The 11,848-nt window shown below is 40.6% G+C and overlaps 1 long non-coding RNA gene across 2 annotated transcripts; it reads left to right on the top strand.

The window, feature by feature from the left end:
* Positions 1–241: 241 nt before the first annotated feature.
* LOC121559127 lies at positions 242–1,007 on the top strand. 2 transcript variants are annotated; one of them, XR_006659208.1, is made up of 3 exons: positions 242–278; positions 489–759; positions 911–1,007. It is a non-coding gene; the product is annotated as an uncharacterized LOC121559127 (long non-coding RNA). The 2 variants fall into 2 exon arrangements; XR_006659209.1 differs by having other exon boundaries at positions 252–297.
* Positions 1,008–11,848: the final 10,841 nt, after the last annotated feature.

Genomic DNA, 11,848 nt, shown 5'->3' with positions numbered 1-11,848 from the left:
TGTTTTTTAGACTTGAGATTATAATTCAGTTGATATGCATTACCATACATCTACAATGTAGGATCATAGGTTTGTGTGATTTCTATGTACTTTCAGAGAAAGGAGTTAGTGCAGGAAAAGATGGTCCCTTGTCCCAACCGGTGGAGACAGAGTTCTTTCAGACCTTTTCCTGGAGTGAGACTCTGGCGTGGGGCAGAGGAGAAGGCACCTTTGATGACCACCTGTTAGAGGGCAACCCTTCCCCCAGGCCAGAAACCTCAAAGTAGACCTCATCAAAGGTAGAGAAATCACCACAATGTGAGGATTAACCCAATATCATGTTCACACTAGATGTCCAATATCAATCATTTCACAATTGACATGTTGTATATAGTTGTACCGTTTCTACAAGTAACTTAGTAAAGTAAGTACGCCTCTATCATGTAAGCCTTGTCAAGGACAAAAGACTAAACTAAGAGAAGAAACCTTCTAATGTCTCCTCTTTTCAGAGACGACTTTCAACGTAAGAAGCAGGACCTCCTTGACAGAGGGACATGGATGGTGCTGTCAATGGCCTTGTTCACCAGCAGGCAAAATATAATGAAGTTTGTACCAACATGCCTGGAGATGGAGCTGTGGAGGGGAGGATGCTGTGAGAAGATATTCTTCACTCTGAACTCCATGGCCATCTGCCTATGTTCTGATGCCACTAGAGGACATGTTAACAGGTTGAGGGTCGGCAATGATACCCAGATCATGAAGTGGAAGAAACAGGCTGAGGTAAGTGTGAGTCTTAAACATGTGTAAACACAATTTTGATTCAGCCTATTTCATAATTCTGTTATTTCAAGGTGATTACACAGGCTACCTTATTTATGAGTACAATGAGTGGTTATTACGTGTATGTCAGTAATGTCAATGTTAATTCCAGACTAAGATATTTAAGAGGAGACTGGCCTATTCACAGGAGGAAACTGTGATGTACGGAACGTTCTCAATGACCTGGGACAATGTCCAAGCATGTCCAAAATGTGTGGTCTAACATTATATTTATTATTGTGATGGTTCAGTAAAACAAGAATATATCTTCCAAATGGCATTTCCCATATACAGTGCATTCGGAAAGTATTCAGACCCCTTCCTTTTTTCCACATTTTGTTACGTTACAGCCTTATTCAAAAATGGATTAAGTAACTTTAAAATCCTCATCAATCTACACACAATACCCCATAATGATGAAGCGAAAACAGGTTTTTAGAGATTTTTGCAAATGTATTAAAACAAAAAAACTGAAATGGCTTATTTACATAAGCATTCAGACCCTTTGCTATGAGACTCGAAATTGAGCTCAGGTGCATCCTGTTCCCATTGATCATCCTTGAGATGTCTTTACAACTTGATTGGAGTCCACATGTGGTAAATTCAATTGATTGGACATGATTTGGAAAGGCACACACAAGTCTATTTAAGGTCCCACAGTTGATAGTGCATGTCAGAGCAAAACCAAGCCATGAGGTCGAAGGAATTGTCCGTAGAGCTCCGAGACAGGATTGTGTCGAGGCACAGATCTGGGGAAGGGTACCAAAACATTTTTGCAGCATTGAAGGTCCCCAAGAACACAGTGGCCTTAATCATTCTTAAATGGAAGAAGTTTGGAACCACCAAGACTCTTCCTAGAGCTGGCCAAACTGAGCAATCAGGGGCCATGGTCAGGGAGATGTCATTTACTGCATCCACTGCTGCTGGGGTGTGTGAAGAAGAAGAGTCTTTCCTCTACTGTACTGGTAACACAGGTATTCATACTACTGTCTATCCAAGAAGAAGGGTCTTTCCTCTACTGTACTGGTAACACAGGTATTCATACTACTGTCTATCCAAGAAGAAGAGTCTTTCCTCTACTGTACTGGTAACACAGGTATTCATACTACTGTCTATCCAAGAAGAAGGGTCTTTCCTCTACTGTACTGGTAACACAGGTATTCATACTACTGTCTATCCAAGAAGAAGGGTCTTTCCTCTACTGTACTGGTAACACAGGTATTCATACTACTGTCTATCCAAGAAGATGAGTCTTTCCTCTACTGTACTGGTAACACAGGTATTCATACTACTGTCTATCCAAGAAGAAGAGTCTTTCCGCTATTGTACTGGTAACACAGGTATTCATACTACTGTCTATCCAAGAAGAAGATTCTTTCCTCTACTGTACTGGTAACACAGGTATTCATACTACTGTCTATCCAAGAAGAAGGGTCTTTCCTCTACTGTACTGGTAACACAGGTATTCATACTACTGTCTATCCAAGAAGAAGGGTCTTTCCTCTACTGTACTGGTAACAAAGCAGCAGAGGCTGGTGACTTGAAAAATCAAGGAGGATGGGAAACCCACGGTATAGGCGCGGAACGCATCGGAGATGTCAAAGTGTGTTTCAAAAATCGTCAAAGAGTAATTATTTTAACCTAAAGCATTTAATAAAGACATTTATAGTACAATATTATGGGAATGGGAATGAGAGGGCTACTTCCCACATTGTTGGGAAGGGATCACAGCAGTGATTGAATGAGAGGGCTACTTCCACAGTGTTGGGAAGGGATCACAGCAGTGATTGGATGAGAGGGCTGCTTCCACAGTGTTGGGAAGGGATCACAGCAGTGATTGGATGAGAGGGCTGCTTCCACAGTGTTGGGAAGGGATCACAGCAGTGATTGGATGAGGGTATGAGGCATGTGTTGAGGTGTTCAGAGGCTTGACTTCAGTGCAGGACAGGAATTGACTGGGAAGACAAAAAACAACAACACAACACACTACACAGTTAGACCAAAGAGCTGAGAAGGAGATAGTCCAAGCAAGGAGTAAAATCATTGATGTGTAATAATGTCATTGTGTTTCTGTATGTGATTGACTCTACATGCAGTAACGAGAGAAAATTGATAGGGGTACTCACAGTGCTTGCAGAGGAAACATTTCAATGTGCCAGTGGATGAGCGGGTACATGAGACGTGGCTTCAGTTCATGTCAGGACAGAGTTGACAATGGTAGTAGAGTGGAGTGGTCATCACCTCTTAATCAGGGAACAGGAGGGGACTTAGCTGGAAATACACATAGCAGATACATTCCATTACAGCTGCGCACTCACAGGTTTAAACAACAAGTTTCTCCGTGAAGTTAAACACAGAGTTCGCATCTCGCCCACTTGACACATCAAAGTAGCCCAAGAAACATTCCTGAATAACGGCCTGATCATCCACATACCTGATGATAACTGGCAACTGCACCAGACTGGTGGCACCATAGGTCCCAGAGTAGGGTGGCCATTTACCTCCTGGGGCCCAGAGTTTTTCCTTATCTGTTAACCTAACCAGTAAAACTCTGGACCCTATGTAAAAAATGTAATGTAAAAAAAAAGAAAGAAAAACCCTGGAATGAGTAGGTGTGTCCAAACTTTTGACTGGTACTGTACTTCAGATATGGCCTACATATCCTGGATGACCAGCCTAAACCTGTTCAGATCAGTTCCCATTGGCTATCAGTAGCAGGACTGATCACCTACAAATCGGTTTTCAGTCTAAATAACAGGGCATGTAGCCTAAGCCCAATAATTTTCACAACATTTCCTACGGAGACCATCTGGGCCCGGTTTCCCAAAAAGCATCTTAAGGCTAAGTTTATCAGTAGAACCTTTGTAGGAGCATTGTTAAATCTCCGAGCTGTTTCCCAAAAAACCATTGTTACTAAAGTTCAAGTGTACTTGAAAACGCTCATTATTTACCGACTGCCTCAGACCACTCGTAGAACAGCCAAGTGCGTCGTTAGATGCGTTGTTTCACTACTGCGTCTCTTCATGCACAGAAGACCTCCACTAAACAAAAAATCTACATGTTTTATCTGTCTCTCTGTGACCGCCGATAACTTCACAACGAAGTTGGACTACAAATACAACGTTGCCAATGTCTTTGAAATTGTTACAAGCAAGCGAAGGATAAAAAAGACGCTTGAAATGAAAAGCGAGATGACTGCATTAAAAGATAAATGCCCTATTTGGAGCGGGCATGTCGGGGGGAGAGCACCGACAACAGCAGCAGCACTTTCAGAGCAACGCTCTCAAACAGCGCGTCCTAATCCAGTGAAGGGGACACGCTACTTGATGACGGATCAATATGAGGAGACAGAACTGCTACTGCCGGTGTGATGAGACAACTCTATCCGGTGGAATACGACGATACGAGGACTTCTTTCAGAGAGCGCTCCGTCAACCAGGCCCCAGTGGGCAGAGCTAGGCATGTTGGACTGAGACACGTTTTAATACCATAAAAAGACTCTCATTTTACAGTTGGTCCGCCATGTTCTGTGTAGTCTAGTTACGCTAATATATTTGCAGTTCATTTCGTTTTAGACTTAAGCAGTGAAATATGTTTGAGTAGTAAACAGAGAAACAACATGGAGTCCCAGACAGTTCACAATAGAACATACCAGAGGAGGGCATCGGTTACTAGGCAACCTACATTATTGGGATCATCTGGGCTCGTTGCCAAAACAGACCATAAAAGGGCCTTTACACGCGAAGGTCCGCGGTGGGTCTGTGGAAACTAGCTGATTATATTGGAGACAGGTTTATAGCAGTGAATGGCATCTATTCATTAACTCTCATAGTATTTCTATGTAGAAGCAATATCAGCCAGGGAAACTAATTGGACTCACTTTATGATAGAACATTCAGACTTTTCTGCCTGACTGTGGCATTATTTACCTGAATTGTTAGGATTTCCTGGTTGATCACAACAAAACTACCTAATTCGTTCAAATAGAGATATAATTAAATGGTGTTTTCTTTGAAAAGATGGGCCTGGCCAGAATAGAACATTCCGGTTTCTGCCTGAGTGTTACGAACCCCGTGGCTTTAACAGTCTAGGGTGGATGGAACAGAGTCCCATAACATAACTAATGCGAATTAGAATATTGACAAGGAACAGTGAGAACAAAATACAGCGACAAAACAAATGTTACGGTCAAACACAATGTTTATTATAAAACACACGGTAAACGGTTTGGAGAAAAAGGGGCTGAGCTGGACCCAAGGAATGAAACAATAAAGTCAAAAACCCCTAAACTGATCTTGCCTGTCTCAAGAACCGCTAAGCTTACTGCTAACCATACAAAAATACAGTGGGTGGTCCCTTCAGGTCTAACTAGTGTGTTTAGACAAGGTTGTCCTACGGGTAGTGTAGGCCCAAGGGCCACCTGATAAACCCACCTTTCCCCAGGAACAAACAAACAACATAGGTCCAATATGGACTAGACAGCAAACAACATAGGTCCAATATGGACTAGACAGCAAACAACAAACAACATAGGTCCAATATGGACTAGACAGCAAACAACATAGGTCCAATATGGACTAGACAGCAAACAACATAGGTCCAATATGGACTAGACAGCAAACAACATAGGTCCAATATGGACTAGACAGCAAACAACATAGGTCCAATATGGATTAGACAGCAAACAACATAGGTCCAATATGGACTAGACAACAAAGGCGTGAGTACACAAAAACCAAGACACCCCAGTTGCCATACTCACAGAGAAAGAGAGTCTCTGTCAGAAAACACAACTGACTGGCTTTTAAAACCAGGGAAAAACCAGAAACAGGTGGGGCAATCCTGAGGAACGTCCACTGATTGGTCCACCTCAGCAATCAGCAGACGAACGGATGTCGGACAGGTGGGACACCCCAACGACCACCAATCAGGAAAACAAGGGACACCTGTGATTAGGGCTGAAGGAGAGGGAAAACAAACACACATACAGGAAACCTGTTTCCATAACAACGTCTGTCCAAATCTTGTTTAGGTACTAAGTACATTTTATTGGCCATCACACTCTGTGTTCAACCGATTTTAAATCCACGATTAAATAAGAAAACAGAGCTTTGGTGGCGTCCTCATTGCTTTCCATAAAGTAGGATTTCGGCTAGAATGTTTATTTGTAGTTTGTCTCTAGGGTTTTTGAACAAAACAAGTTTTACCGCTATTGGATGGTCCTGCGATTAAGGCTGAAAATGGTAGTTGCAACCTAGGATGAAAACCTTCTACAGCATCCATTGTATCTTCAGTGTTAAGACACACAAGGATTGTAACATAAAGTCAGTAACCAAAGGGTAAAGTGGTCCCGTCAGGTAAAAGTCATCTCTTGTCACAGACGACCCGGAATCTTTTAGTAAGTGGGGCATTACGTAGATGGAACCCCTTTTAATCCCTAACAATCTTTTTGTAGGAGTTTCAACATTTCTAAAACACTATTTCGGTCGTTTATAAAACCCTCGACTAAGCGTGTGATTGATTCCAAATTTACACGCAGGGAATTTTCATAGTTTTGTGTCACGCCTTTGGCTTTCAACACTACGTGATTGTTTTTAGTCCTAAAAGCATAGCGTTTGGGTCCACAGGATGACCACTCTATGATATGGTCACCATCTTCCAGTTCACTCGTTAAACCTCCCAGATAGTTGCTAAGAGAGGGGGGGGTTCCAATCACCAGGTTTGCTTCCATAGACCCCAGAGTCTGTGTCATGGTAAAGAACCCGACTCTGCAGGTGCTCCATGAGGGTGTGTAGTTCAAGTCGCCCATAGGCCGTGGTAAAAGCTGCAAGAAACACGTTTCCATTACTCGGGGGTAGAACCCACTTCTTGTTACGTCTCCATTACACCAGAGCTTTGTCTTGATTCAAGAACAAAACATTTGAAATGTCAGATTGGTCTGAAAAAACCAATCCCATAAATTCTTCGGGATCTTTAATGATAGATGTTGTTAACATGTTGCTTCTCTGGGCAAATATGCCCCCCAAACTGTTCAAGAAAAGCTTGCACACCTTTATTTTGGCTTTGTTGACCTCTATTCTGTCAGGGTCAAGACGTATGCCTCCCGAGTACCCCACGGGGGGTATAAAAAAATATATATAATGTATGCACTCACTAACTGTAAGTCGCTCTGGATAAGAGCGTCTTCTAAAATGACGTAAATGTAAAATGTAAATGTATGCCCTCTTTTTCATGATAGTCCTGAATGTATCTGTCTTTGCTCTCTTGATCAGTGACTGATGCAGGAAACCCTGAAGCCATTTGCTTGCCTCTCAAGAAGGTCTTGATGTACTCTTTAAAAAGAGTGTCTGATTTCCTGGGAAAGTTCCACACTTCAAAGACTTTGGCCACACGATACCCCTTCTCTATAGCCTTAGAGAATTCAAAGGTGACCCATTTTATTTTTTTATTTCACCTTTATTTAACCAGGTAAGCTAGTTGAGAACAAGTTCTCATTTACAACTGCGACCATACACAAATACACCAGTCAGGGCTCTTTCTTGATCTGAATGATCACAAGGCTTTTGTACTGGGGTTTTCAGAAACGTTTCAGAAAGAGTAGTTCACCATTGGGGTCCTCTGCCCGACCACTTTTCACCCTTGAAAGTCCTGGTAGATACAGAAATAGGCAGATGAAACCCTGATTGCTGATTACTCTCAAAGTCATAAACACACATTTCTCTGAATGTTCATCTTCATCAGATGGTTGAAGGTAGGACTCATGTTCCAATTCTTGAGCCACTTCTGGGTCTCTGCTTTTAAAGACCCTTTACAGATAGGGCAGTGTAGGACACCATATACGTGAGGTTGGGGGTTGTCTAATTTAAGGTTGGGGTTAGCTCGTTAATTTGTTTAATTAAGGAGCTAAGTTCTGGGAATACCTGTGATAATGTGTCCTCATTTGCATGAGTTAAAGGAGGTGTGTGTTGTTGTGTAGGGGTTGGTCCTAGATCCTTCATTTGTTTGATTAATGAGCTTAGTTCTAGGGGTATTCTAGAAGTATCCATGTTACATACGGCTATATATCGTTTGTTTGGGCGTTTGTTATTCAGATTGCTGCTTATCAAATTTGACGTGTTTTTCTTACAGATGGCTATGTCTTGGATGTACTGACGTTTTAGCAAAGCAACCATATGTTTGTGTAACTGGACCTCTCTGGCTTTCAGAGCCCTGTAAAAGACTGTGAGAAACCTATCTTGAAGATCTATATCCTGATCCTCGTTCCCTCTGACGCTGTCCTCAATCAGTATTGGCTCTACCTCAGAATGTATTGTATCAAGCTGATTAGCCGCATCATACCTCAACACATCATCCTCATCAACACATCATCCTCATCATACCTCAACACATCATCCTCATTATAGCTCAACACATCATCCTCATCATACCTCAACACATCATCCTCATCATACATCAACACATCATCCTCATCATAGCTCAACACATCATCCTCATCATACCTCAACACATCATCCTCATCATACATCAACACATCATCCTCATCATAGCTCAACACATCATCCTCATCATACCTCAACACATCATCCTCATCATACATCAACACATCATCCTCATCATACATCAACACATCATCTTCAACATTATCATCATTGAATGTATGGAACTGTTTAGATGCAGTAATCAGTTTAATCATCATCATCATCATCATCATCATCATCTTCCTCCTCTTCCTCCTCTTCCTCCTCTTCCTCCTCTTCCTCCTCTTCCTCCTCTTCCTCATCTTCCTCCTCTTCCTCCTCTTCCTCTTGTTGTATTGGGTCTGCTATGCTTGTATAGGCCTTGGAGGAGCCCCAAAACACAATAGAATAAAATATATAAGAAATAGTGTATTAAAATAATAATAATAATAATAATAAATAAATTATAAGAATACATAAAAACAAATATTTAATTTTTAAAATAATAACAAAAATATATAATGCTTTTTTAAACAGTTAATTTATTATGTGTTAACATATCAATATATCCTAACTCACTGTTTCTGTTTCTCACTGTTCGGACTTGGGTTACAGGGAAATAGCTGTCTGTTTGTTGACTAAACCTGTTTTTCTGTGGAGTCATGGAAGGCGTGTTTTCTTCCCGTTGTCCATTGTCTGAGTCTGAGTCTTTTTACAAAAATAATAATCATAATATTGTTTTTAACATAGTCATTAAAAGTTATATCTATAATAAAACAGGCCATATCCATAAAGAGCATGTTCTTCAATCCAGTCCTTTTCAGACCAATCGTTCTCCTCGGTCAAAGGTGAAGCCATTCTGTCAACTTGAACTATGTGTCTGTGGAGCCGTGCTGGACTTTGAAATAGTGTCGGTGCCCTATTATATACTGAACGCCTCGGGGGGGTTGGAGACGTGTCTAGGTATGACAATCCCTCTGTTCTTGGGTTGGTTTGAGTTTCGTCTATGTCAAAGCCTGCTGTACAGAAAGAGAGGAGAACGTCGTTTTCACAATCATTCAAGCAGTCATTCAACGGAGGAGTCCATAATGCCTGGGTTGAAAGGCTGTACACGCTTCTACATGGAGAGTCAGCTGTAAACACAAGATTAGGTTTTTAAAACATAGTACACCTTTTGTTTATTGCTTATTATATAAAGATTATTACCCATTTAAATGTTGACTCACGTCTAAAATATCTTGATGGCGAGTGACTGAGTAAAGATACAGCTTCTGTCTGTTGTTCCTCAAACTCGTTATCCTCTATAACAATCACTTCTCTTTGTGGTGCTGCTTCTTGATCCACATCAATTACTTCGGGTACCTCCTGCATAAATGTAGGGTAACCTGTAGAATTTACATAATTTTACAATATAAATTGTTTACTTATAAATACTGATATTTTACATAAAATACAATATAGTAATAATATTAATTAATAGAAAGGTTCAGAACTTTTGTAAAACATCACAGTACAGTAGAAAAATATATGGCAAATAGAAATCCTATATGGATGGTGTTAAGAGATAGATGGGAGGTATTGAATGGAGTTGAAGGATGGGACTAATAACAACTAACAACAAATAATAACAAGATAGCTAATAATGTAAGCATACTGTGTCCATAATAAGTATATAGGTTGTAGGTTGGGAGCTTTTGGGAAAGAGCACAGTTAGAAAGATATGGCATATAGAAGCAAACCGGATGGACATCATGAAAATGATCGGAGAGGTTGAGGGTAGAGGAAGTTAAGGAGCAAAAACAAACAAAATATAATTATTGTAAAATTGACTGTGTCCAAAAAATGTATATAGTAAGTATAAGCTGGAAGTAGAGGCCTAAGCATTGTTGTTCACTAGTTTACTCCAATTAGGGAAGGGGTTGGAAAGTAATAAAGGGGAATATAATTTTTTAAAAGGATATGTACTGTATGTATGTACAGTGAGGGAAAAAGTATTTGATACCCTGCTGATTTTGTACATTTGCCCACTGACAAAGATATGATCAGTCTATAATTTTAATGGTACAGTGAGGGAAAAAAGTATTTGATCCCCTGCTGATTTTGTACGTTTGCCCACTGACAAAGAAATTATCAGTCTATAATTTTAATGGTAGGTTTATTTGAACAGTGAGAGACAGAATAGCAACAAAAAAATCCAGAAAAAAGCATTTCAAAAATGTTATAAATTGATTTGCAATTTAATGAGGGAAATAAGAACTCTGAACTAGAGAAAACTTCTGCAGACTTAAAGCAGAAGAACTCTGAACTAGAGAAAACTTCTGCAGACTTAAAGCAGAAGAACTCTGAATTAAAGAAAACTTCTAAAGACTTGAAGCAGAAGAACTCTGAACTAGAGAAAACTTCTGAAGACTTAAAGCAGAAGAACTCTGAACTAGAGAAAACTTATGAAGACTTAAAGCAGAAGAACTCTGAACTAGAGAAAACTTCTAAAGACTTGAAGCAGAAGAACTCTGAACTAGAGAAAACTTCTAAAGACTTGAAGCAGAAGAACTCTGAACTAGAGAAAGACTTGGAGCAGAATAATCAACAGGAAAAGTAATGTTCCATAAGTTAACCTCAGACTACACTCTTAGAAAAGAAGGCGCTACCTAGAACCGTAATGGTTTTTCAATTATCCTCGTAGGAGAACCCTCTGAAAATATTTTTTTTTTGTTACAAGTGGAACCCTTTCACCACTAAAAGGTTCTAAGTAGAAATTTTTTCACCACCTGAGGGTTCTACCTGAAACAAAAAAAGGGTTTTCCTATGGGGACAAACGAAGAACCCCTTTGCGTGTAGTATCAAAATATATGTAAATGGGAATTATCTTCTTGGAGATAAGTGTCAGAATCTGGGCACTAAACTCGCTGTTTTTGTGTTTTAATCACTGTTTATATCCATTTCTACTCAGAACAGACTAATAATACCCACCCAGTCCTGTAGATGAATACCTCTCTGAGTGGTGCTACAGTGTCCCAGTCCTGTAGATGAATACCTCTCTGAGTGGTTCTACAGTGTCTCCGTCCCTGTAGATGAATGCCTCTCTGAGTGGTTCTACAGTGTCTCAGTCCTGTAGATGAATACCTCTCTGAGTGGTTCTACAGTGTCCCAGTCCTGTAGATGAATACCTCTCTGAGTGGTTTTACAGTGTCTCAGTCCTGTAGATGAATACCTCTCTGAGTGGTTTTACAGTGTCTCAGTCCTGTAGATGAATACCTCTCTGAGTGGTTCTACAGTGTCCCAGTCCTGTAGATGAATACCTCTCTGAGTGGTTCTACAGTGTCTCCGTCCTGTAGATGAATACCTCTCTGAGTGGTTTTACAGTGTCCCAGTCCTGTAGATGAATACCTCTCTGAGTGGTTTTACAGTGTCCCAGTCCTGTAGATGAATACCTCTCTGAGTGGTTTTACAGTGTCCCAGTCCTGTAGATGAATACCTCTCTGAGTGGTTTTACAGTGTCTCAGTCCTGTAGATGAATACCTCTCTGAGTGGTTCTACAGTGTCTCAGTCCTGTAGATGAATACCTCTCTGAGTGGTTCTACAGTGTCTCCGTC

Source organism: Coregonus clupeaformis, unplaced genomic scaffold (genome assembly GCF_020615455.1).
Source record: "Coregonus clupeaformis isolate EN_2021a unplaced genomic scaffold, ASM2061545v1 scaf0925, whole genome shotgun sequence".
NCBI classification, from domain to species: Eukaryota; Metazoa; Chordata; class Actinopteri; order Salmoniformes; family Salmonidae; genus Coregonus; species Coregonus clupeaformis.
Note: the sequence above shows the minus strand (reverse complement) of the source record. Positions and strands in the feature narration are given on the sequence as shown.